This window comes from Trachypithecus francoisi, unplaced genomic scaffold (genome assembly GCF_009764315.1).
Source record: "Trachypithecus francoisi isolate TF-2019V2 unplaced genomic scaffold, Tfra_2.0 Lachesis_group14, whole genome shotgun sequence".
NCBI classification, from domain to species: Eukaryota; Metazoa; Chordata; class Mammalia; order Primates; family Cercopithecidae; genus Trachypithecus; species Trachypithecus francoisi.
This window is the reverse complement of record NW_022681459.1, coordinates 6,894,850-6,917,313: the sequence shown is the minus strand read 5'-3', so window position 1 is coordinate 6,917,313 and position 22,464 is coordinate 6,894,850. Positions and strand designations below refer to the sequence as shown.

Here is a 22,464-nt window from a genome sequence, read left to right as displayed (position 1 = left end):
AAAATTTTGTACATTAACCATTGCTCCCTATTTGTACCTTTTAATATTGCGTTTCAAGCCTTCTCTTTTTGTCATTTGGGGAGTTGAACTTTTTGCAGTCATTGATTCAGAGAAGGCTAACCAAAAAGAATTGCATTCTTAGCCTATGTGTTAAAAATATAAAACTTTGGATGAAATCATTAAATTTGGAGGATGCTATTTATCAAAAAAAGATTTATCTAGCAACCCTGTATTTTCTCATAGCTCCTACGCTCCCTTCTTACACACACACACACACACACACACACACACACACACACACAGTTCCTTTGATTTTGGAAATAGGAAGGAAGATGTAGAAGAAAACCAAAAGATCTTAGTCACTGATGGATCCCTGAGAAGGTGTCCAATGCTGCAATACACACTGAGCCAAGTCTTGTGGAGCAATAAAAGGGAGAGAGGATCCTAACATAGGCAGATTTCAAAGAGCTTAGGAAACCTCTGCCCTTACTATTCAAGAAAAGTGTTAAGATTCGAGAGATCTCCTCAGCCTAGCATAGCTCAGGAGCCTCAAAATTAGCTAAGATGTCTAAATCCACAAGCCAAAGAGAGTGCAGGGTTGTGCAGTAGCATTAACCTTGTGCCAAAAACTACATGTACTTAGCACCGAGAAATAATGAACCTGAGGAAAATGACGTGAATAACATCTGCAGCCCAAAACAAAGGCCTCACTGGGCAGATATCAGCAGGTTAAAGCAAGGACTGGGGCCGCATGCAATGTGTCTCTGTCCCCAGGCACACAAACACATACTTTTGCCATGCCATTTGAGCATCTGATTTTTCTAATCACCCTCTTATCCAGAATTGAGATGCTGGATCAGGAAATTAGAAAAGGAACATGACTAAAGTGAGATTTTATGTATCAGCCAGTGGAATAAAGAATATATTTAACACATAATTATGGATAAATTAAGAAAGTAGTTTTCACATGTACATTTTTGACTTGCTATTTGTACATACTGTATCTTCAGACTAGCATTCCTTGTTTGATAGATGAGGAAAACAAGGCTCAGTGTAACTAACTTCCAAAGGCCGCATAGCTAGAAAGTGCTAGAGCCAGAATTGAGATGCTTAAAGGCTGATCCTGGGCCCACACTTTTCAAAGATGTGTCTTCTCAGAAATTGTTCTTTATACTGAAAGGAGCTGAGATTTCTCTGTTCTTCCAACCAAACAGTATATGGGTAGAGGTGGATTATGCCAATTAATATACACAGGAGAAAAATAAGTATATATTTGTGGAATTTTGCTTAAGTGCTCAGTATATTTTCTCTTTATTTTCATCTAAAATAAACAAAAAGGTGAGTAATATTTTAAAATTGCACTTTTAAAATTTATCAGAAATTAATTGCCATCAGATTAAAATATATAAACTGATATATTATTTGTCCAAATTGTTATGTAACTGAAGCACACAGTCCCTGATCTCAAAGAATAAATTTGGAGATAGGTATTTTAATGTTGATGTCACATAGTAACTCAAGCATGTAGGATACAGTTAAGGTGTGTGATCTACATGAGGAGTGATAGTTTCTGTTTTAAAATGTCGATGAATAAGATGTCATTCTTGTCTAATTATGAGGCAGTTTAGTAGAATATATATATAAGAAGAAACATCAAACAGTAATAATCTAATTTTGGAATAATATATCAAAACCCAATGGCAAAATGGTACAATTTGCACTTAGAGTATCTGTAGTATAAAGTAGGTAGTGATTGAAGAGGCTTGAAATATTACTTAAACATTAATAAGAGAAAAACAGCATAATTCAGCTTTTTTCTTAAGGAAGTGATGAACATCTACAAGCAATTAAACCGTGTGATCCAAGATAAAATACATGCAAATATTTAACGTCTTAGTGCGTGTTCACGCCAATTGTTCACTGAATAACTCAAAATAGGGTGGATCATTCATATAGAATCCAATGTAAATTACTACCCCTACCCCCCGCGACCTCCCCCGCAGCCCCGTGGAATTGTATGAGATGCTGACTCTGAAGATAACTGTTTTCAGAGAAAGGGATACATAAAAATAGCAGTGGCAATGGAAAATGAGACCTAGTCACAGCGTACATACCCATGTGAATTTGAGATAGTGGTTTTATAAATACTTGTTTCCGAGAATCAGTGAAGCATGTTCAAGTTTTCAGTGGATTGCTCTTGGCTCCAAACTCACGTTTCTTAACCTACTCTGCAATAATAGTTTTTTAAGCACATAATATTAATCTTTGCCAGTAGAGGGCGATAAAGAGACATTGCATTGCAATACCAAGGTGTTTGTCATCTGTTTTAGTCAGGGTCCTCTGAAGGGACAGAACTAATAGGATAGATGAGTATATGAAGTGGAGTGTATTAGGATAATTGACTCACATGGATAATTGATCAATTCACGTGGTCACAAGGTGAAGTCCCACAATAGACCATCTGCAAGCTGAGGAGCCAGGAAGCCAGTCCGAGTCCCAAAACCTCAAAACTATGGAAGCCAACAGTGCAGCCTTCAGTCTGTGGTTGAAAGCCCAAGAGCCCCTGGCAAACCACCAGTGTAAGACCAAGAGTCCAAAAGCTGAAGAACTTGGAATCTGATGTTTGAGGGCAGGAAGTATCCAGCACGGGAGAAAGATGGAGGCCAGAAGACTCAGCTAGTCTAGACCTTCCACATTCCTCTCCCTGCTTTTATCCTAGCTGTGCTGCCAACTGATTAGATGGTGCCCCCTTGGGTTGAGGGTGGGTCTGCTTCTCCCAGTCCACTGACTCAAATGTTAATCTCCTTCAGAAATACCTTCACAGACACACTCAGGAACAAGACTTTGAATCTTTCAATCCGATCAAGTTGACACTCAATATTAACCATCACATCATCTCATTCTGTTTTCTTGTCGTTTTTGTTTCTTCTTGCTGCTGCTGCATCGCCACGAGAGGGACTCTGTTAAAGCCTAGAGTGCAGTCTCTCAGCAAGCTTACAGCCCTGGCCCTGGCCTGGTGACCATCTTTCTATGGCCCCCCTGAAACAGACACTGTGCTCCCAAGACCTCACACTGCTTTGTCAGCTAGGAGGTTCCCTAAGCTCCAACTTGCCCTACATTCTTGCTTGCCAGCATCAGTAAGCCTGCACCTCTGAAGGTAATAGGATAGCTTCAGGCAGCTCTACCAACAAGGTGCAATGCACCTAGCCCCCTGAAACCCACACTGCTGCACACCTTTCTGTCAGCCTCACTCATCAACACACCCTATGGGGTGTTTCCAGTTAACATGGAAATAATGGGCCATCTCTGGCTGGGGCAGCCCCGTGAACTTTTCTGCCATCCAATGGGCTGCTGCCACGACTTCCCCAAAGGAAGTCAGTAACTCAGCTTTGGGGAAGGGAACACTCTCCAAACTTTGTCTTTCCTTCCTTGTGTACTTTAAATTTCTCTTTACTACTCCATGGCTACTTCACTCCCCTTGTTAATGGTTATTTATATTAAACTTCCCTTATTCAAGTTGAATTGTGATAGCTGCCTCTCAATTGGACGCTGATGGAAGGAACATCAAATAAAGGTGGAAGAAAGGGCGAATTGGAAGCCAACTATTAGATGTAAGATGCATAATTGAATTTAACATAACTGTAAGTTAGAGAATTAGAGTTTGTGTTTTTTGCAATTTGAAAGAGTAACAATGCAATAAATTCTGGGAAAGTTGTAAAGGAAATTAGTGAAATAATTGTTAGCATACTTCTGTTGTCGCCTAATAAAAAAGATGCTTAATAGGGCCAGGCAAGGTGTCACATGCCTATAATCCCAGCACTTTGGGATGCTGAGGCAGGTGGATCACGAGATCAGGAGTTCAAGACCGGTCTGGTAAAGATGGTGAAACCCCGTCTCTACTAAAAAAATACTGTGCGTGATGGTGAGCACCTATAATCCCAGTTACTCCAGAGGCTGAGGCAGAGAACTGCTTGAACCCAGGGAGCACAAGTTGCAGTGATCCGAGATAGCGCTACTGCACCCCAGCCTGGGCTACAGAGTGAGACTCTGTCTCAAAAACAAACAAACAAACAGAAAAAAAAAAAACCAGATGCTTAACAAGTACTTGACTTCCTGGCATATAACTAACTAACTAACTAAAGCTGATGAATGATGACTTGGTCATTGAATTCCATGTTCCAGTCCTCACTTTCAAGTGTTTAGTTTGAAATTATTAATGTATTCAGAAAGGATAAATATGTTAATCACATTTGCAATACATTCATGTTTTATAGGCGTTAATTTATTTACAAAGAAAATATAACTTTCAGTATGCATAATGTTACTGTCAGCTTATCAAATATATGTTAAATATATGCTGAAATTAGCTGGTTGGAATGTCTTCTGTCTTTGAAGCTATGAAGAATTTCCCAATAAAAATGTGTTCTTTGGTTCTTGCTTCACTAGGCTCTATTGATTACCACCTTCTTTTATATTGTTCTTTCTTCCCTAGAGGACAATGTCATTGCTTAGGTGTGAGCGTATTTGTTATGCTCTGCTTCTAGAGCACGTAGAATACAAATTGGATGTTTCTAAGCATTTTCAACTATTTATTTATAAATTATTTTTTGGTAGGATAATTGTTACAGATTGATGATTATACATATCATGTATCCTCATTTTATTTACAGTGTGTGTATTAGCTTCCTAGTGCTGCTGTAACAAATTATCACAAACTGAGTGGCTTAAAACAGCAGGAATTGGGCCGGGTGTGGTGGCTCAAGCCTGTAATCCTAGCACGTTGGGAGGCCGAGGCAGGTGGATCACGAGGTCAGGAGTTCAAGACCAACCTGGCCAAGATGGTGAAACCCTGTCTACTAAACATACAAAAATTAGCTGGGCATGATGGCGGGCACCTGTAATCCCATCTACTCAGGAGACTGATGCAGAGAACTGCTTGAACCTGAGAGGCAGAGTTTTCAGTGAGCTGAGATTGTGCCACTGCTCTCTAGCTTGGGCAACAGAGCGAGACTTCGTCTCAAAAAAGTAAATACAGAATTTTTTAAAAAGTAGGAATTTACTCTCTCACAGTTATGGAGACTGGAAGTCTGAAATAAAGGTAGTGGCAGGGCTATGCTTCTTCTGAAGGCTCCAGGGAATAATTTTTTCTCTCTTTGTCCAACTGTAAGGGTTTCTAATGCGCCGAGGCATTCTTTAGTTCGTAGCAGCATACATTCATTTCTGCATCCCTATTCCCCCGCCACCCCACCTTTTTTTTTTTTTTTCTGCAGTATTCATGTATTCGTGTGCCCTCTTCCCTTCTCAGTAGGACACCATCGTAAGTAATTCAGGATGACCTCATTTTAACTAATCGTATCTGCAAAGTCCCTCTCTAAGATCACATTCTGAGATTTCTGATTGACATTAATTTTTAAAGTATGCTTACCACTGTTGGGAGGATATTTTAATTTCAAGTCTTAGGAGATTTTCTTGGTTGATTTCTTTCTTTTTTTTTTTTTTTTTGAGACGGAGTCTTGCTCTGCCGCCCAGGCTGGAGTGCAGTGGCCGACTCTCAGCTCACTGCAAGCTCCGCCTCCCGGGTTCACGCCATTCTCCTGCCTCAGCCGAGTAGCTGGGACTACAGGCGCCCGCCTCGTCGCCCGGCTAGTTTTTTGTATTTTTTTTAGTAGAGACGGGGTTTCACCGTATTAGCCAGGATGGTCTCGATCTCCTGATCTCGTGATCCGCCCGTCTCGGCCTCCCAAAGTGCTGGGATTACAGGCTTGAGCCACCGCGCCCGGCCTTCTTGGTTGATTTCTGAAAAAGATAAGCAAATACGAGATAATCTATTTCAGTTCTTTTTAATCTGAATTTATATTTGGAATATATAATTGGCTTTTTAATGCTAACCACTCAAAACTGAAGAGAAAAATAAATATATCTAGATATGCTGAACATTCATTCAAGTTCTAACCCTTCTGCTTCTTATACTTTCAGTAAGGATGTTGCTTTGTTTAAGCCATTTGTGGCCCTTGATACTGTTGGATAAATCCCTACCAAGCTTCTCCTGGGAGTCAGAGTGGTGCTTTTCAACCCCTAGATGATATCCAAATAAGAAAGCAATAAGGCCAATTAACAGAGCTCCAATCTGAGGACATCATTCAGATATTTTATAGTGGACTTTTCTTAATTTCTTCCCATAATATCAAAGTGATTTTCCCTGAACTTTCTTGCCCAAACCAGAAATTATTGTCAACTAACTTATTTCTAAGACTCAAATAAGCATTTATTGACACTTACAAAAGAAGTTTGAGAATATTTTCCAGATAGGTCTCAATCATATGTACAATATAAATTTAATTTTTGATAAATTTAAACAAGGGCATTCTTGATATCAATGTGTGTGTTTTGCTTTCTCCTTTGAAATGGAGGAAATTGTAATGATTTCTGGTATCAAATTCTAATTCATAAGATTATAAATTTGTTTAACTTTTCCCATCCCCAAAAAAGACAATCATTAAATAAACCTTTAAAAGAGCTCATGGGAGGAAGTTCACCTTACTGTGTTCTCAATAATTGCTTCATAGATTGCTAGGATAGTATATTATTCTGTTAAATAATCCCTAAGATACATAAGCTTTTTGACTCTATTCTTTATTTTATCATAAAACTTGAGATTTATTGTTTGTTTGTTTTTTAATTTTATTTTATTTTAACTTCCAGGATACATGTGCAGGATGTGCAGGCTTATTACATAGGTAAATGTTTGCCATGGTGGTTTGCTACACTTATCAACCCATCATCTAGGTATTAAGCTTCACATCCATTAGCTATTAATCCTGATGCTCTCCTTGTCTCCACCACCCCCAGCAGGCCCCAGTGTGTGTTGCTCCCCTCCCTGTGTCTATGTGTTCTCATTGTTCAGCTCCCACTTATAAATGAGAACATGCAGTGTTTGGTTTTCTGTTCCTGTGTTAGTTTGCTGAGGGTAATGGCTTCCAGCTCCATCCATGTCCCTGCAAAGGCCATGATCTCATTTTATTTTTATGTCTGCATAGTATTCCATGGTGTATATGTATCACATTTTCTTTATCCAGTCAATCATTGATGAGCATTCGTGTTCATTCCATGTCTTTACTATTGTGGATAGTGCTGCAATGAACATATGAGTGCATGTATATTTATAATAGAATGATTTAAATTCTTTTGGGTATACATCCAGTAATGGGATTGCTAGATCAAATTGTATTCGTGGTTGTAGGTCTTTGAGCAATTGTCACATTGTCTTCCACAATAGTTGAACTAATTTACATTCCCACCAACAGTGTAAAACTGTTCGTATTTCGCCACAGTCTCACCAGCATCTGTTGTTTCTTGACATTTTAAGAATTGCCATTTTCACTGGCTAGAGATGGTACCTCACTGTGGTTTTGATTTGCATTTCTCTAATAATCAGTGATGTTGAGCTTTATTCCATATGTTTTTTGGCCACATAAATATCTTTTTTGAGAAGTGTCTCTTTATGTCCTTTGTCCACTTTTTAATAGGGTTTTTTTTTTTTTTTAATTTTAAGTGTATTTAAAGTCCTTATAGATTCTGGATATTAGACCTTTGTCAGATGGGTAGATTGCAAAATGGTTTTCCCATTCTATAGGTTCTCTGTTCACTCTAATAGTAGTTTATTTTGCTGTGCAGAAGCTCTTTAGTTTAATTAGATCTCATTTGTCTACTGTTGCTTTTGTAGAAATTGTTTCTGACATTTTCATTATGAAATTTTTGCCCATGCCTATGTCATGAATGGTAGTGCCTAGATTTTCTTCTAGGGTTTTTATAATTTGGGGTTTTACATTTAAGTCCTGAATCCATCTTGAGTTAATTTGTGTATAAAGTTTGAGGAACGGATCCAGTTTCAATATTCTGTATGTAGCTATGCAGTTTTCCCAGCACCATTTATTAAATACGGAATCCTGTCCCCATAGCTTTTTTTGTCAGTTTTGTCAAAGACAAGGTGGTTGAAGATCTGTGGTCTTATTTCTGAGATCTCTATTCTTTTCTATTGGTGTAGGTGTCTGTTTTTGTACCAGTACCATGCTGTTTTGGTTACTGTAGACTTATATAGTTTGAAGTCAGGTAGCATGATGCCTCCAGCTTTTTTCTTTTTGCTTAGGATTGTCTTTGCTATATAGATTCCTTTGGTTCCATATGAATTTTACATTAGTTTTTTCTAAACCTGTGAGGAATGTCAATGGTGGTTTAATGAAAATAGTGTTGAATCCATAAATTTATTTAGGTAATATGGCCATTTTAATGATATTAATTTTTCCTATCCATGAGCTTGGAATTTTTTTCATTTGTTTGCGTCCTTGAGCAGTGTTTTGTAGTTCTCCTTGAAGAGGTCCTTCACTTCCCTTGTTAGCTGTATTCCTAGGTGTTTTATTCTCTTTGTAGCAATTGTGAATGACCATTCATGATTTGCCTCTCTACTTGTCTATTGTTGGTGTATAGGAATGCTTGTGTTTTTTGAACATTGATTTTGTTTCCTGGGACATTGCTGAATTTGCTTATCTGCTTACAAATACTTTGGGCTGAGATGATGGGATTTTCTAGATGTAGCATCATGGTATCTGCAGACAGAGACATTTTGACTTCTTCTGTTCCTATCTGAATACTCTTTATTTATTTCTTTTGCCTGATTGCCCTGCCAGACTTTCAATACAATATTGAATAGGAGTGGTGAGAGATGGTATCCTTGTCTTGTGCAACTTTTCAAGGGGAATGCTTTCAGTCCATTTAGTATTATATTGGCTCTGAGTTTGTCATAAATGGCTCTTATTATTTTGAGGTATGTTCCATAAATACCTAGTTTATTGAGAGTTTTTAACATAAAAGGATGTTGAATTTTATCAAAGGCCTTTTCTGCATCTATTGAGATAATCATGTGGTTTTTGTCTTCAGTTCTGTTTATGTGATGAATTATGTCTATTAATTTACATATGTTGACTTACATCCCGAGGATGAAGTTGACTTGATCATGGTGGATAAGCTTCTTTGGTGTGCTGCTGGATTTGGTTTGCCAGTATTTCATTAAGGATTTTTTGCATCAACATTTATTAGCGTTATTGACTTTTAGTTTTCATTTTTGGTTGTACCTCTGCCAGATTTTGGTATCAGGATGATGTTGGTCTCATAGAATGAGTTAGGGAGAAGTCCCTCCTTTTCAATTGTTTGGAATACTTTCAGAAGAAATGGCACCAGATCCTCTTAGTACCTCAGGTAGAATTTGGCTGTGAATCCATCTGGTCCTGGGCTTTTTTGGGTTGGAAGGCTAGTTTATTACTGCCTCAGTTTCAGAACTTGTTATTATTCTATTCAGGGATTCAACTTCTTCCTGGTTCAGTCTTGGGAGGGGGTACGTGTCCAGGAATTTGTCATTTTTTTCTAGATTTTCCAGTTTATTTGCATGAAGGTGTTTATGTGGTTGTTTGTATTTCTGTGAAGTCAGTGTTGATACACCCTTTATTATTTTTTATTTGTTGATTTGATTATTTATTAGTCTAACTGTCCATCTATTTTATTAATTTTCTCAGAAAACCAGCTCCTGGATTCATTGATTTTTTTTTTTGAATGGTTTTTTAATGTCTCTATGCCCTTCAGTTCTGCTCTGATTTTGGATATTTTTTGTCTTCTGCTAATTTTGCAATTTGTTTGCTCTTGCTTCTCTAGTTCTTTTGGTTGTTATGTTAGGGTGTCAATTTGAGATCTTTTTAGCTTTTTTATGTGGGCATTTAGTGCTATAAATTTCTGTCTTAACACTGTCTTAGCTGCATCCCAGAGATCCAGAACATTGTCTTTTTGTTCTCATTTGTTTCAAAACACTTCTTGATATGTGTCTTAATTTTATTATTTACCCAGGAGCCATTCAGGAGTAGGGTATTCTATTTCCATGTAGATGTGTGGTCTTAATTGAGTTTCTTAATCTTGAGTTTTAATTTGATTGTGCTGTGGTCTGAGAGACTGTTATGATTTTGGTTCTTTTGCATTTGCTGAAAAGTGTTTACTTCCAATTATGTAATCAATTTTAGAGTAAGTGCCATGTGGCTCCAAGAAGAATGTATATTCTGTTGTTTCTGGGTGGAGAGTTCTGTACATATCTATCAGGTCCACTTGATCCAGAGCAGAGATCAAGTCCTGAATATCCTTGTTAATTTTCTGTCCTGATGGTCTGTCTAATATTGACAGTGGTGTGTTAAGGTCTCCCACTATTATTGTGTAGGAATATAAGTCTCTTTGTAGGTCCCTAAGAACTTGTTTTATGAATCCGGGTGCTCTTGTATTGAGTGGATATATATTTAGGATAGTTAGCTTTTCTTGTTGAATTGATCCCTTTGCCATTATGTAATACTCTTCTTTGTTTGTTTTTTATCTTTATTGGTTTAAAGTCTGTTTCATCAGAAACTAGGATTTAAACCCCTGCTTTTTTCTGCTTCCCATTTGCTTGATAAAGTTTCCTCTATCCCTTTATTTGGAGCCAAACTGTGTCTTTGCACATAAGATGGGTCTCTTGAATACAGCACACCAGTGAGTCGTGACTCTATCTAGCTTGCCATTTTGTGCCTTTCAACTGGGGTATTTAGCCCATTTACATTTAGGGTTAATATTGTTTCATGTGAATTTGATCCTGTCATCATGATGCCAGCTGGTTATTTTGCACACTTGTTGATGTAGTAGCTTCATAGTGTTATTGGTCCTTGTACTTCAGTTTTTGCAGTGACTGGTACCAGTTTTTCCTTTCCATATTTAGTGCTTCCTTCAGGAGCTCTTGCAAGGCAGGCCTGGTGGTGACGAATTCCCTCAGCATTTACTTGTCAGAAAAGGATTTTATTTCTCCTTCACTTATGAAGCTTAGTTTGACTGGATATGAAGCTCTGGGTTGGAAATTCTTTTCTTTAAGAATATTGAAAATTGACCCCCAATCTCTTCCAGCTTATGAGGTTTCTGATGAGAGATCCGTGTGAATGTGAAGGATTTCCCTTTGTAGATGACCTGGCTTTTCTCTGTGGCTGCCCTAAACATTTTTTCCTTCATTTCAATTTTGGAGAATCTGATGACTATGTGTCTTGGGGTTGATCTTCTCATGGAGTATCTTACTGGGGTTCTCTGGATTTCCTTTATTTGAATGTTCATCTGTCTTGTTAGGTTGGGGAAGTTTTCCTGGATGATATTCTGAAGTATGTTTTCCAGCTTGGTTCCACTCTTCCCATCTCTTTCAGGTACCCCAACCAGTCATAGGTTTAGTCTTTTTACATAACCCCATAGTCCTCAGAGGTTTCATTTGTTCCTCTTCATTCCTTTTTCTCTAATCTTGTCTGCCTGTCTTATTTCAGCAAGACAGCTTTAAAGCTCTGAAATTCTTTCCTCTGTTTAGTTTATTTGGTTATTGATACTTATGGTTGCATTGTGAAGTTCTCATGTTGTGTTTTTCAACTCCTTCAGGTCATCTATGTTCCTCTCTAACTGGTTATTCTGGTAAACAGCTCCTGTAATGTTTTATCATGGTTCTTAGCTCCTTTGCACTGGGTTAGAACATGCTCTTTTAGCTGAGCAAAGTTCATTATGATCCACTTTCCGAAGCCTACTTCTGGCAATTCATCCATCTCAGTGTCTTCCCAGTTCTGTGCCCTTGCTGGAGAGGTGTTGAGATCATTTGGAGGAGAAGAAGAAATATGGCTTTCTAAGTTTTCAGTTTTTTCTTTTTTTTTCTTTTTTTTTTTTTGTGGATTCTTTCTCACCTTTGTGAGTTTATTTGGGTTCAATCTTTGAGGCTGCTAATGTTTGGATGTAGTTCTGTGGGGACTTCTTTGTTGATGCTGTTGTCATGGTTGCTTTCCATTTGTTTTTCTTTTAACAGTCAGTCCTCTTTTCTGTAGGTCTGCTGCAGTTTGCTGGGGGCCCACTCCGGATCCTATTTGCCTGTGTCCCTTACTCACCTGAAGGTGTCACCAGTGGAGGCTGCAGAACAGCAGAGATAGCTGAGATAGCTGCCTACTTCTTCCTTTAGGATCTCTGTTCCAGAGGGACACTGACCTGATGCCAGCAGGAATGCTCCTGTATAAAGTGCCTTGCCACCCCCGTTGGGGGTCTCTCACCCATTCAGGAGGCACAGGATCCAGAACCCACTTAATGAAGCATTTTGGCTGCCCTTGGTGGAGGGGGTGTGCTGTGCTGGGGGAAATTCTGTTCATCTGAACGGCCAGGATTCCTCAGGACTAGCAGGGAGAAAGACTAGGTCTACTGATCTGTGGAGACCACAGCCTCCTCTCTCCCCAGGGACTCAGTTGTGGGAGGTCAGGGTTCTGTCCCTAACCCCCTTGCTAGAGTAGCTGAAATTCCTGCAGGGAGGCCCCACCCAGTGAAAAGAGATGGGTCAAGGTCTGGCCTGAAGAGGCAGTCTGGCCATGTTCTGTGACAGCCGCTGTGCTGCACTGCGGAGAATTCCTCCTGGGTCCAAAGCATCCAGTTTCTCTGGCACCAGCAGGGGAAAAACGACAGACGGGACCTGCAGAGATGGCAGCTGCCCCTCTCCCTGGGAGCTCAGTCATCTTAGGCAGCCACAGTAATGATGGCCACCCCTCCCCCTGGGAACGCGATAGTCTCAGTCAGTCTCCAGCCAAGTGGCCACTGAGAATCTGCACAGCTCTGTGCTTCGGGCCCAAGGCCCTGGTGGTGTGTGTGGGCTCACAGGAAGAACCCCAAATCCATGGGTTGCAGAGATCTGTAGAAAAAGGGTGGCTTCTCAGGCAAGTAGCATGATCACTCACTGCTTCCCTTGGCTGGGGGTGAGAGTTCCCTTGCCCTGTGTGGCTACCAGGTGGGCCGTCGCACCACCCAGCTTTTCCTCACACTGCGGGTCGCAGCAACTGCCTGGTCACTCCCAAAGAGAGAACCTGGATACCTCAGTTATTGGTGCAGGTTCACTTGCTGTTTTCACTCTTCCCCATGGGAGCCTCCAAGACGGAAGGTGTTGGCCATCTTGGCCCCTCCCCACTCTCTTCTTAATTATTAACAAAAAAATGTATTCCAAGACAATTAACCTTCTTTTTTTTCTTTCCCAAGACATTATGTACCCTATCTACTTCCTTTTTGTCAGGTGAGTATTTATTCACATAATTTTTGAAAGCAACCATAACATTTGTACTTGGCTTTTTAGTATTTCAGATGCTTTATTAATGAGCTTCATTGACAGAGGCATCTTTTCCATTAAGATGTAACTAAGTTTCAAACATGAAACTAGTTTCTCTTTCCTGGAAGAAAATAATGAAATAACCAGTACTATCTTCTGTCTTCTTATGTAGGAAAAAACATGTTATTCTACCTATCCTCTTGTTTATTGTATTTTGTTCTCAATTATTAATCATGTGTTGTATACTTTATTTGCTTGACAGTTTTTTCTCTAACAATTATAAACTCATGCCCTATATCACCCTCTGATAAGTACATTTAAACATTACCCTTTTTGCTTTACCTATACTTTCTTTTGTTTCTTAAATTCTTAAGATGCCATCCTAGTTTCTGTTTGTACCATTTAACTCAGTATAACACATGACTCTTTCCTTTTCTATAGGCATGCCAATTTTTTGTTTTGTTTTGAAAGGGAGTCTCGCTCTGTCCCCCAGCCTGGAGTGCAGTGGCAGGATCTCCACTCACTGCAAACTCCGCCTCCTGAGTTCACACCTTTCTCCTGCCTCAGCCTCCCCAGTAGCTGGGACTACAGGCGCCCGCCACCATGCCCAGCTAATTTTTTTGTATTTTTAGTAGAGACGGGATTTCATCATGTTAGCCAGGATGGTCTCAATCTCCTGACCTCATGATCCGCCTGCCTCGGCCTCTCAAAGTGCTGGGATTACAGACATGAGTCACGTGCCTGGCCATGCCAATTTTTATCTAATAGTCACTGAGTGCTGCCTTTAACTTTTAACTATTATGTATAACTTATTCCAGCATCTTATCATATCCTCTGTCTCTATTGCAGATGACTGATGAACATTAACTATCTTATCTGCTTTTATTCTATTCTTGACTTTTCATAGTTTCTTTAGTTGCTGAATAAAATATATTTTTCTATATTTCTATTTTTCTGCTTCTTTTTATACAAACACTCTGCCACTTATTACTCATTCATTCACCTACGATATCAGAAGTTGTTATAGGGCACTGGGATTGCTACATTGTACTAAACAAGCAAAAATGTGTGTTTTTGTAGAACCCATATTATAATGGAGGCATTATAAGCCAATAAATGAAGAAATAAATGATCCAGTGTGTTAGAACATGATAGGCATATGGATAATCATTAAAAAGGGAAGGGTGATGAAAATTTCAGGATAGGGCTAACTGAGAATGGCAATATGTGAGTAAAGGAGATTTATATGTATATAATATAATGTTATATATTATATTACATGTATGTAATATATGATATTATATATATTACATAATGTATTATATTGCATATATGTAATATATTATGTATTATATTAATATGTTATATATTTTATATATATACACACACACACACACACACACACAGAGTAGGTCTCACTCTGTTGCCCAGGTTGGTGTGCAGTGGTGGAATCTCTTCTCACTGCAAACTCTGCCTCCTAGGCTCAAGTGATTCTCTCACCTCAGTGTCCTGAATAGCTGGGACCACAGGTACACACCTCCATGCTCAGCTATATTTGTTTGTAGTTTTTGTAGAGATGGGGGTCTCACTATGTTGCTCAAGCTGTTCTTGAACTTCTAGACACCAATGATCCATCCACCTGTCTCCCAAAGTGCAGGGATTACAGGCATGAGCCACAGTGCCCAGTTGATATATATATATTATATATATTACATAATGTATTATATTGCATATATGTAATATATTATGTATTATATTAATATGTTATATATTTTATATATATACACACACACACACACACAGAGTAGGTCTCACTCTGTTGCCCAGGTTGGTGTGCAGTGGTGGAATCTCTTCTCACTGCAAACTCTGCCTCCTAGGCTCAAGTGATTCTCTCACCTCAGTGTCCTGAATAGCTGGGACCACAGGTACACACCTCCATGCTCAGCTATATTTGTTTGTAGTTTTTGTAGAGACGGGGGTCTCACTATGTTGCTCAAGCTGTTCTTGAACTTCTAGACACCAATGATCCATCCACCTGTCTCCCAAAGTGCAGGGATTACAGGCATGAGCCACAGTGCCCAGTTGATATATATATATATTATATATATTATATGTGTTTTATATACAATATATATGTATATATATAATATATAAAGTTTATATATTAGATTATGTATGTTACATCTATTAGACTATATATTACATATATAAGGAAATATACATACATATAAAGTATATACACAAATAAATTTATATAAAGTTATTTATGTAAATAACTCATATATATATATATTTATTTATGGGTGTGTGTGTGTGTGTATATATATATGCTTCCTGTGCTCAGCACCAACAGGTACACCAATTCAGAAGAAGAGGATGAAAATCACGACCCAAGAAGAGGTGTTGACCAATGACTTGAAAGAAGGGGCTCAAAATTGATTCCAGGCAGCACTGCAAAAACATAGAAAAGGTTTGCCTGTCTATTTATCCTCAATGATGTCCTCATTACAAAAGTAAAAAGCTGAAGAAGCCCTCGTTTGAATGGGGAAAACTCATGGAGCGTCATGGTGAAGGTAGCAGCTCTGGAAAATCCACTGGGGATGAGACAGGTGCTAAAGGTATATGAGCTGATGAATATAAACCACCAGTCCAAGAATCGGTTTAAAGTTCAGAGTTATAATAGTGTCAAACAAAAAGTCCTATTTGTGATGGTCAAAAAAAAAAATTAAAAATCAAAACAGTAAATTTTCTGGAGCCAGAGAGAAATGACCAGTCAAAAGTCCCCCGATGGGTTTATGCCTCCTGTGCTTCTAGAGCAGCCTGGAGATCAATATGACTGCAGCAGAGCAAGGAAAAGATGTAGGAGATGATATCATGGAATTACAAGGTGGCAGTGGGGTCATGTAATGTCTTCTAAGGCCACAGTAAGGATTTTGGCCTTTAGTCTAGGGAACATCAGGCCACCAGAGGGCTTTGCCAAGAAGAGGAGATTATCTGATTTACATTTTAAAAGATTGTAAGAATTTCTGTGTTGCAAATAAAGACTCCTTCCATGATGGTGCAAGTTAAGATTTTTTTGACTTTACAGTGGTGTATGGTATTAAAGCTATAGGCGTTCAGTTGAAATCATACTCTGAATTTTGAAATGTGATCTTTTTCTAGACTAATGCTATGCAGTGTGATACTCTCTTGCAATGCTGGGCAGCATTGAGGAGCGGCAGCTCCCCATCAGCCACATGATCACGAGGTTTGATATGGTTTGGCTCTGTGTCCCCTCCCAAATCTCATCTTGAATTATACTCCCATAATTCCCAAATGTTGTCGGAGGGCCCAGTGGGAGATAATTGAATCATGGCGTGGGGTAGCAGAGGGTCCCCCATACTGTTCTCATGGTGGTGAATAGTCTCACAAGAGCTGATGGTTTTATTGGGTTTCCACTTTTACATCTTCCTCATTCTCTCTTTGCCTGCTGCCATCCATGTAAGATGGAAATTGCTCCTCTTTGCCTTCTGCAATGATTGCAAGGTTTCTCCAGCCTTGGAACTGTAAGTCCAGTTAAACCTCCTTCTTTTGTAAATTGCGCAGTCTTGGGTACGTCTTTATTAGCAGCATAAACATGGACTAATACAATTAATTCATATCGGGAGTGGGGCACAGCTGAGAAGATACCCAAAAATGTGGAAGTGACTTTGGAACTGGGTAACAAGCAGAGGTTGGAATGGTTTGAGGGTTCAGAAGACAGGAATATATGTGAAAGTTTGCAACTTCCTAGAGACTTGTTGAATGGCTTTGCCCAAAATACTGACAGCAATATGGACAATAAGGTCCCGGCAGAGGTGGTCTCAGACGGAGATGAGGAACTTGTTGGGAACTGCAACTAAGGTGACTCTTGTTATGTTTTAGCAAAGAAACTGGAGGCATTTTGCCCCTGCCCTAGCAATATGTGCAACTTTGAACTTGACAGAGATGATTTAGGGTATCTGGAGGAAGAAATTTCTAACCAACAAAGCATTCAAGCAGTGACTTGGGTGTGTTAAAAGCATTCCGTTTTAAAAGGGAAACAGAGAATAAAAGTTTGAAAATTTTTCAGCCTGACAAGGAGATAGAAAAAAAATTCCCATTTTCTGAGGAGAAATGCAAGCCAGCTGCAGAAATTTGCACAAGTAACAAGAAGCCAAATGTTAATCCCCAAGACAATGCGGAAAATGTCTCCAGGGCATGCCAGAGGTCTTCATAGCACCCTTTCACTGGCCAGAGGCCTAGGAGGAAAAAGTGGTTTTGTGGGCTGGGCCCAGGGTCCTGGAGCTGTATGCAGCCTAGGGACTGGGTGCTCTGTGTCTCAGCTGCTCTAGCCATGGCTGAAATGAGCCAATGTAGAGCCCAGGCCATGGCTTCAGATGGTGCAAGACCCAAACCTTGGAAGCTTCCATGTGGTGTTGAGCCTGTGGGTACCCGGAAGTCAAGAATTGATGCTTGGGAATCTCCATCTAGATTTCAGGAGATGTATGGAAATGCCTGTATGCCCAGGCGGAAGTTTGCTGCAGGGATGAGGCTCTCATGGAGAACCTCTGCTAGGGCAGTGTGGAAGAGAAATATGGGGTAGGAGCCCCCATACAAAATCCCTTCTGGGGCATCGCTTAGCAGAGCTGTGAGAAGAGGGCCACCATCCTCCAGACCCTACAATGGTAGATCATCTGACACCTTGCACCATGCACCTGGAAAAGCTACAGACTCCATGCCAGCAGGGAGGGAGGTTGTACCCTGCAGAGCCACAGGGGTGGAGCTGCCCAGGACCATGAGAACTCACCTCTTGAATCAGTGTGATGTAGCTGTGAGATATGGAGTCAAAGAAGGTCATTCTGGAGTTTTAAATTTTGACTGCCCTGCTGGATTTTGGATTTTCATGGGTCCTGTAGCCTCTATGTTGTGACCAATTTCTCCCATTTGGAATAGTTGTATTTACCCAATGTCTGTACCCTCATTGTATCTAGGAAATAACTAGCTTGCTTTTGATTTTAAAGGTTCATAGGTGGAAGGGACTTGCCTTGTCTCATATGAGACTTTGGATTGTGGGCTTTTGAGTTACTGCTGAAATGAGTTAAGACTTTGGGGGACTGTTTGAATAGCATGATTGGTTTAAAATGTGAGGACATGAGATTTGGCATGAGCCAGGGACGTGATGATATGGTTTGTCTATGTTCCCACCCAAATCTCATCTTGAATTGTACTCCTGTAATTCCCACGTGTTGTGGGAGGGACCTGGTGGGAGATCATTGAATCATGGCATGAGGGGGAGCCGTGGCCCCCATACTGTTCTCATGGTCATGAATAAGTCTCATGAGATCTGATGGTTTTATCAGGGGTTTCTACTTTTGCGTCTTCCTCATTCTCTCTTTGCCTGCTGTCCCATGTAAGACGGGACGTGTTCTTCCTTACCTTCAGCCGTGATTGCGAAGCTTCCCCAGCCACGTGGAACTGTAAATCCAATTAAATTTTCTTTTGTAAATTGCCCAGTCTCAGGTATGTCTTTTCAGCCATGAAAATGGACTAATACAAGGGTAAACAACCAATACTTAAAATAATTTTGAAGAACACTATGCCTGGCAAACCATCCACAAGTGTGAATTTTCCAGTGCCTCTGAAAGCTATTCTTGAGCCTCATCAGAAGAGACAGAACTTGATGATCCTGTCACTGTAGCATCCTCTGCACCCTGCAATTAATTTTAATTCAATACCTCAGATGTTCTCCAGGCCCAACATGCTTTAAACTCTGTGCATTAATGGTGAGTACTTATGCAACGATTCTGTTTTTCACTGTCAGTTCAGTGTTCAATAAATTACATGAGATGTTCAACACTTTATTATAAAATAGACTTTGTGTTAGATGATTTTGCCCAACTGTAGGGTAACGTAAGCATTTTGAGCATATTTAAGGTAGACTGGGCTAAGCTATGATGTTAACTGTGTTAAATGTGTGGTTTTTTTTTTTTAATTATTTATGAGATTTTCATCTTACAATGTGTATATTGGAACACAACCCCATTGTAAGTTGAGGAGCATCTATAGCCTAGGTGGAGGAGGAACAAATGTAGAAGCAGAATACTAAATTAATAAGAGAATTTACTGCAATAATCCAGGTGAGAGACGATGTGGCTTTGACTAGGGTGTGAGAAGTGGAAGTAACAAGGTTTAGCAGTATTTTAAAGTATTTTTATGTATTCTCTTACAGAAATGTAGTGATATTGTAACTCATGCATTTACATAAGAAAATTACCTCTTGTCAAATTCAGCAATGACTTGTACATTACTAAAGCCAATGGTCAAATCTCACCCCTCATCTCATAGGATCTGCTGCCTGATTAAAAGGTAGATTATCCATCTATAGTGAAGACAAAGCAAATAGGTACAAAAGGTCATAGGGAGGCAATCAGGAATTCAGCTCTGGGCATGTGTAACCTGAGATGTCTATATTGTATAGGTAGTCAAATACATAAATTCAGAGTAGAAGAGGAAAATTCCAGTTAGAGAGGTACCTTTTAGAGAGGTATGGTTGGTACTTTCAGTGAGGAGGCAGAATGAAATCAATAAGGGAGTGGATATCTCAGAGGAAGCAAAGGGGGCTGCTGTAGTTTAGATGTTTGTTCCTTACAAACTTCATGTTGAAATTTAAACCCTATGTGTTGGTGTTGGTAGGTGGGTCTTAGTGGGAGATATTTGGGTCATGAGGGCAGATCCCTCAAGAATAGATGAATGCCCTTCCTTAAGGGTAAGTAAGTTCTCACTCTATTAGTTCCCAGGAAAAGAGGTTGTTAAAAAGTTCTGGCAGCACTTGCATCTCTCTCTTGCTTCCTCTCTCCACATGTGATCTCTGCACATGCTGGCTCCCCTTCACCTTCTGCTATAAGTGGAAGCAGCCTGATGCCCTTCCCAGTTGCCCAATCTTTAACTTTTTCAGACATCACAATTGCAAGCCAAATAAACAACATTTGTTTTCTTAATAAATCACCCAGTCCCTATATCCCTTTTAGCAATACAAAGCAGACTAAGATGGGGACATTTGATACTAAGAAGTCAGAAAGAGAAGAAAAACTAACCAAAAGAATGAGAAGGGGTAGCAGCTAGTGGGGAAGGAATAAAATGAAAAGCAGGTGGTGTCTTGACTGATAAAAGTGGTGTGTCAAAGATACGGGAGTAATAATGAGTTGTGGTAAATACTTCTTCTAGGTCAAGTGAGACTAGGATGGAGAACTAACCAATGGTTTAGCAATGCAGAATTCATTGGTGATTTTGACCAGAGGCAGTTTATTTAGGTAAATTTGGACACATCACAAAAGCTCTGAGCTTGTGTCTAAATGCATAAAAAATGTTATAGTAATTGGCCCATTTGCCTTATTAGACTGTGGCTCACATAGATCATTATGTCAGAAGTACCATAAAACTGGTAAAGGATTAAAATCAGTGTAATATAATATGTCTTCTCTTATTATTGATTGACATTCCATGCACCTTTTTGTCAGTAAACTCTATTAAACAACCATTTGCTATGCTTTTTTATCTTTTTTTTTTTTTTACTTATGTTAATCTAGATGCTCATACTCAGTGCTTTAAAAATAAAGATAAGACTTCTGAGAGTTAATAGAAATTATTTTACTAACTTTTCCCTTTAAACCATATCATTTATGTCTTTCTGATGGAGTATCTATTGCACTTTGTTTTAAATCTCATTTTTACAGGATTTTGACCTGTCAAGAAGCGTTCAACATGAGGCTTTGAACAAACTATTTTCTGAAAGGTGATATGGATTTGTATTCTGTTCTGCAGATCGACAATGCCCTTATTGCTGCTGATGACTTTAGAGTCACCTATGAGACAGAGCTGGCCATGAGCCAGTCTGCAGAGAGCAACATCCATGGGCTCCGCAAGATCAGCGATGACACCAATGTCACTCAGCCACAGCTGGAGACAGAGATCGAGGCTCTCAAGAAGGAACTGCTCTTCATGAAAAAGAACCACGAAGAGGAAGTAAAAGGCTTACAAGCCCAGATTGCCAGCTCTGGGTTGACCGTGGAAATAGATGCCCTCAAATTGCAGGACCTCACCAAGATCATGGCAGACATTGAGGCCCAATATGATGAGCTGGCTCAGAAAATCCGAGAGGAGCTGGACAAGTACTAGTCTCAGCAGATGGAGGAGAGCACCACAGTGGTCACCACACAGTCCGTCGAGGTTGGAGTTGCTGAGATGATACTCATGGAGCTGAGACACACAGTTCAGTCCTTGGAGATCGACCTGGACTCGATGAGAAATCTGAAGGCCAGACTGGAGAACAGTCTGAGGGAGGTGGAGGCCCGCTACGCCCTGCAGATGGAACAGCTCAACAGGACCCTGATGCACCTGGAGTCCAAGCTGGCACAGACCTGGACAGAGGGGCAGCACCAGGTCCAGGAGTAGGAGGCACTGCTGAACATCAAAGTCAAGCTGGAGGCTGAGATCGCCACATACCACCCCCTGCTGGAAGATGGTGAGGACTTCAATCTTAGTAATGCCCTGGACAGTAGCAACTCTATGCAAACTATCCAAAAGACCACTGCCTGCCAGAGAGTGGATGGCAAAGTGGTGTCTGAGACCAATGACACCAAAGTTCTCAGACATTAAGCCAGCAGAAGCAGGGTACCTTTGGGGAGTAGGAGGCCAATAAAAAGTTCAGAAGTTAAAAAATAAAAAAAGAATGATGCTCAAAGATACTTGTTCCCATATTTCCAGTTACTTCCTTCCTTCCAGCTTTCCTGAATATCTTATTTTATTGTATTATAAATAACTTTTTAGGTGCACTATATTACTCTTTCAAAAAAACCCTTTAAAGTGTTTTTTTAAGCTCAGTAAAATTTAATGGAAAAAAATCAGTTCATAATACAAATAGTTTAAGGTTCATTACACTAGTTTGAGGAAAATAATTAATACTAAAAGATAAATAATTAATATTAAAAGAAATGTTTTATGAAATTCAACTCTTTCACTCACCTAGCATTTAAGACCCATTTTTGAAAACAAAATCATTAAGTATAATCAGAACTTATAAAATATTACACAAGTAAAGTGAGTTAATGACTATATCCCTGAAGCAACCAAATTTCTGTAGATGTTTCAAAAATTGACAAAATATTTTAAGCAATCAATTAAGTAAATTTGAATAAACAATTATTATATACTTACCATTGGGTAAATAGGAATTTTTTTAAATGCTATGTGATATGGTTTGTTTGTACCCACAATCAAATCTCATTTTTAATTGTAGCTCCTATTAT

General features: G+C 39.5%; 1 pseudogene; it reads left to right on the top strand.

Moving 5' to 3' along the window:
* The first annotated feature begins 15,723 nt into the window (after positions 1-15,723).
* Positions 15,724-21,814, top strand: LOC117096743 (annotated as a pseudogene).
* Positions 21,815-22,464: the final 650 nt, after the last annotated feature.